Below are 6,032 nucleotides of genomic sequence, written 5' to 3' on the forward strand. Positions count from 1 at the left end.
TAAGGTATCAGGTTTAAAAAAACAAACCATGCCATAATCAACATCATCAATTTCATTGTGAGTTTCAGATTGCCAAGATTGTTTCGACATGCTGTGGAAGAAACCCGACAGGAATTTGGTTTGCAGAAATTCTCATCTTCAATTTGTTGATGTGCTCTTATATAGATGGTAGATAGCAACTGGCGACTCCTTCCTTTCTTGCATGAAATTGATTTTGTATAATACCATGAAGGGCTTATCCCCCCCTTCCCTCCCCCACCTCCCTATATCCTAGCTAGGCACTTGGGAGATTTTTCCTAATATGTTTATGTTTGTTACTGTAAAAGTGGACATTTTCGTAATGTTCAAATTTTCGCGCATTTCGCGCAACCAGAAGCTAGTGTGAAATGAAAAGCAAGCGAATATTTTTGCGTGCCATATGTTCCAGTGGTTGATGTCTTGAATCTGCGAAATTATAAACCTGCCAAATTCTTCGTACCCGGCCAAGCGCGAAAAATTAGTTGCCCGAAAATATCCACTTTTACAGTATGTCATGTGGACCTTGGGAGCTTCCACGTTGATTCGGGGCATTTTCTGGAGTTTTGGTTTCACTCATTAACGAGTGTCTTATTTTCGGAACTGCTTGATGGGTCAGAAGAAGATTGGTTATTTCACACTTTTATCCTTAGCATCTGGTATGAAGTGAAAAATGGATGATTTAGTTTTTATTTGGGTTATGAAGTGTGCATTTCATTCATTCACTTTTGCACACATGGATATTCACGTAACAAGGAGACCACAGGAAAACCCCTTATTATAACGAGTACCATGTTGTAAACATACTAAAAAATCAATGGAAAATCGAGACCGCCAAATTCATGTTGTTAAAAGCGGTACCTCGTCGTAAGCGAGCATGATAGAACGACCTTTCCCTGTACGGCCATGATATTTTGAAATAGAGGGTTTTGTTGTCAAAAGTTTGACAGCCCTGTCATGTGGGAGGAGGAGAAAGGGATGACTCCACCCCTGGTGTCCTTGGGGTCCCTGTTTATGCCTGATCCAGGAGCAGAAAGCAAACTACCGATCTCAAGTCATTGACTATTTATTTGTTGGCAGCTGTACACTAATGGTATGGTGTTCCGATGTCGATCGAGGAAAAAAAAAAAATGCAGAATTGGTTAAATAAATTAATTCCTGTTGAGGATCATGTTAATTTTGCTTTATGCATCCATGTCAATGTCCTGTATTTGTTTTTTGTCACCAAGTGATATTTTGGTAATAAAATTAATGAATTGAATGGAAAAACTTTGGTGTCTTTCAATTTGTTCAGCAATGCTTGGTGGAAGGTGAAAAGATGACACTTTTGACAAAGTTGACAATGATGACAATTTTGAATGTTGTGTCTGGATTTATTTTCAGAGTTGTGGTTTTAACATTTTGAACACAGCTCTAAATGAAATGGGTCTACATCCTTCAGAATTCAAAGGAGAATGAAACCAAAATATAAGTGAATTGAGCAAATGCAGCAATATTAGTAGAACACATCATTTAAGTTTGAGGAAAATTGGACAATCTTTATCTCTTACTTTGTCTTCCAGGGGTTACAGAATATTACAGTCAACCCTGCTTAAGTTGACCTCGCATAAGTCGAAAAATCGCCTAAGTTGAAGGTCTTTTCATGTCCTCTTCTCTTTATATTCTATTGATTTTAATCCCTCACAAGTAAAATTTTCTCTAAGTTGAAGCTATTTCTTCAGTCCAAATAGATTCGACTTGGGCAACGAATACTGTAATTTGAATATAGTTAAGAATTGATTTCATTCTCAACTTCCATAGTCGAAGAAGGATTAATTCTAGACTTTTTTTCATATCTGGTGAATCAGATTATATTTCAAAGTTTGGACTTCATCAAGTCCCCACACTAGACTACAGTGGATCCACTGGTGCACCACAACTCTCAAAAATCACACATGAAAGCCGTCTTGTAAGTTGTGCAATGGGCACAATTCCATAACAATAACTTTTTATTTGCAGTGAAGTATAAATACAAGCTATGTACAACTGAAACTTTTTTTGTTGATATAATCATCCAAGAGAGGGCTCACTTCAGATTGGAGCACTTTACAGATACTGTCTAAGAGAAAAAAAAGAAAAAAAAAATCACAATTGACTGAAACACACAAAGTCTGAATACATTTTATCATCTCATTGGTCAAACTGCTTGTGTAATATAATATTACACGTAGGTAACACTGCAAAAAGTGAAAAAAAGTACTATCACTGATTATTACAAAGATATTCACATAAGAAGACATGCTACCCTTTCTTTAACCATAAATGCCATCATTTCTCTGGCTCTGAGACTTGTGGTACTGCAGTTATTTTTGTCCTGTTCTACACCGTTACGCACTCTTTCAGTCCTTATCAAGAGTGTAGAGTGCACACTGAAGTCATGTTCACATAGCTGTCACCAATGACAAATATGATCTTGTCCATCAAGATCCATACATTATAGCAAACTTATTGAAGCTCGGTACAGCTCGCTCTAAACATCAGGAATAGGCAAAACATTTTGTCCCCCAAAGTTTTATCGGAGCAATTTGGTATCAAGTAAACATCAATTCACCTCGGTGTAGATACACTATTTTTTTATCTTCCTTTTTTTAAACCATGCAGACAAGGCATCAACAACAGAATTTTCTTTTTCCAACAAGGTAATTTTGCAGGTCCCATTCTTTTTATATTGTTTCGGTTTTATCCCTGATAATACGAGATACTCTATATATCAGGGACATTTCAGTGGTCCAACCCAGCTTGCTATAACACAGTTCCCCTCTACAAAGCTGCTTGAAGGCATGTACTCCTTGTGGGTGTGATATTTCATAAATTTAGGTGGAAATAAGCTCACATAGAGTATGCAGCACAGCATGGAGAAGGTGTTATTGCTTGGCACACTTCACCTCTGTAATTTCCCATCATCAGCCCATCAGCCCATCCTCCTCCCCCCCCCCCCCCCTAAAAAGAGAGGGTCTATTATGTGGTGCATTTTGTGTCCTTTCATTTAACTGGTAGAACAGGGGACATGCTTCTGTACTAACATAATCACAGAACATCAAAAATCTGAATGAGATTCTTAGGAGGTGCCTGTGCAATCACTTGACGAGCGGGTGACGATATTGGATGCTTCAATGAAGGTAAACTGATAGGCGCATGTCAAAATTACCGTATGCATTTTGGCAGACATAGGAACATACTGGCTGAGAGCAGCCCGGCAGAACCAGGCGAGCTAAATTAGCCGTCGCTAACGTGTGACTTGAAAGCACTGCTTCTTAACTTCTGCTTTGAGCATGTACGATGATTAGCATTGCCTTAGAACATGGGGGAAAAACCTGATTAGAAGTATTGAAAATGCAAATTACATTAACAACAAGAATGATAAGATAAACAAAACAAAAAGCAAAAAACTGGAAATTAGAATAAGCTCAAGTAAAAAAACACTTGTCTATTAAACACATCCAATACAGATTGTCATTGCTTTGACAAGTCAATATCATTTATGGAATTTTTTTTTCCCTCTTGCTAATGTCACAAGAAAGAGGCTTCTTTAAGAAGTGAATGAGGAATACATTGCTAACATCATGCCAGGGCTGCATACCCAAATTACCAAACATTTCTAAAAACGCAGAACATTTAGTTCTTTTTAATGTACTACCAACTGAAGCAGTGATTTACATGTTTCTCTTTGTAAAAGAGGCAGCAATATTACAGGGCTCTCATGAAGACTATAAAGCCATGCTTTTATCAGAAGCGCATTGTGTTAATGTCATCATCTTGAGTCATCACCGATGCATTAATCAAACTTGTTTCCCACACACGGACTTATGCAAAGAATGAATTCCAGACAGCGGAGTAGATAGCGACACTGTTCCCTTCACAGACTAATTTGTGAGTGATCTCAACTGTCTGCTTACAGCTACCCAGTGTACCAGAAAGTACCCACATGGGGACTTTACATTATGTGGGAGGATTTAGGGCTCATGCAATTTCAAGGTAAAAACAAAAATGTAGCCAAAATGGCAACATCAATAATGCTTCCACATGAAAGGCTGTTGCTACAGACCATCTACTGCTACAATAAATGTAAGTTGCAAGTACATAAGTATTCTACATTCTCTCGCTCTATTTCTATCTGACATAGGAAGGGCGTAATGTACTACAAATCACTAAGGGACGGAATAATGATTGTTTTCTTCTCTAATCTAAATCAAGGTGCTGGTCTTTTGTGTCCATGCTGTCCAAAAGGTTTGTCTGGTATTTGAAATAAAGAGTACTGCAGTGTTAAATACACAAAAATTATTTGGATTGATAAATTGTTCAGTCTAATGATTATTCTTGATTACTGATAAGTGGCTGTATGCTATTGCTTGATGTAATGCTGGCATCTTTCTCAGCACATTGATAAAATTCCTTGCATCCTAGAGTACCACACTTAGTAAGTACTGAATCATTTCTCATAGACACTACATAAATGCCACATTTGCACATTCCTTTTTATGATACACATGTAAGCACATAATCAAGGGGTACATGCACATATGATACATTCTTCCTATCCCTGGCATAGCCCTATAGAGCGACAGAAGTACTTTATATTTTGTAATGCCACATATCACAGCTGAATTATATCAGTGCTGAATTACAACAACGCAATTCTTCAAATGTTTAACTTCTAGGAAGGGATGTGTTGAAAGTATTCAAAATTAAGTACTTTATATACATTCCAGGGTTTGTGCCATCTGAGATAATCTAACTGCTTGAGTTCTGGTACTGTGCTTGCAACATATACTCGGCATCGATGAGAATCCCTACTCGAAAGTTTTGTGTCTAAAAAAGTTTACAATGATCTGAGGATCAAATACAGTCTAATTGGAATTTGATGTGTAATCCAGTTTAATGGGACATACAGTAGTTCTCCCCATTACCATTATCAAAGTATTAATTTTGACTGAAATGACATCATGAAATATATGATAACACTTTTGATCTCCTATCAAGTCCACTGTAAAACCAGAAATTTTTGCATGCATGAAATTTTCACAAATTTTACGAGCTAAGGTTCACCGAATTAAAATGCACGCGAAAGTTCTTGTCTATACATTTACACATTGAATGTCAGTGGCAATTTGTGAAAATTTAATGCCGCCAATATTTGTGGTTTTACAGTACTCTAGTTTCAGCTAACTCCTAAATTCCACTTCTTGCAGTACAGGTACACAACTCAATTAAATTTAGCAGATTCATTTGGCCTACATTTGAAGTTCATCATGAGAGCTTTTCCGACTTTTATTTCACGGCTCACTCACATTTGTCTTTTAAAAATCCCGAAACGCCAGCACTTAAGGAAAGCTGGTGATGTATTCCTGCTACGACCATTAATACCCCGAGTCACAGGAGAGATGCCAATCTTGGTTTACTGGTCAGCACACTCTCATGGCATACACATATTTGTTCCCTGGCAACTGAGTCACCTTTATCAATTGTGCCTTTACCATTTGGTTAAGTTGCCTCTGAAGAAAAGAAGACAGCTAGTAGCCTTGACTCCAAATTTTCAATACCAATGTGACAAAAACAAATAGTCAAGCGTACCTGAGTCACTACAATCTTGCTATCCACATGCACTAGTGACAGTGATTGAGAGTGTACGGGCACAGATTAGATTGTAAGATTATTTCATTTCAAGTATTCGGGGGCAAACTTTATTAATTTAAGATATTTCAAGTGATCTGCCCGGAGAGCTTTTCAAGGATACCATATCTCAGCAATCACTGTTCTTGCTTCATCTGCCACATCCCCCTAACAATAATATAATCCTTGCACTCTTAGCATACAGACTTGAAATATGGCATCACACTCTCCTTTTTCTCCTCCTCCCATGCTCCCACCCCACCCCCACCCCGTTTATAAACTCTATACACTCTATCTGCACACTGTGAGGCAGAAAATTAATATGCAAATGAAAAATGCCACCAATTTGCAAGACTAGCGATCCACAT

This window comes from Diadema antillarum, unplaced genomic scaffold (genome assembly GCF_040938485.1).
Source record: "Diadema antillarum isolate AM-2024a unplaced genomic scaffold, OU_Dant_1.0 seq00001711_RagTag, whole genome shotgun sequence".
Lineage (NCBI taxonomy): Eukaryota > Metazoa > Echinodermata > Echinoidea > Diadematoida > Diadematidae > Diadema > Diadema antillarum.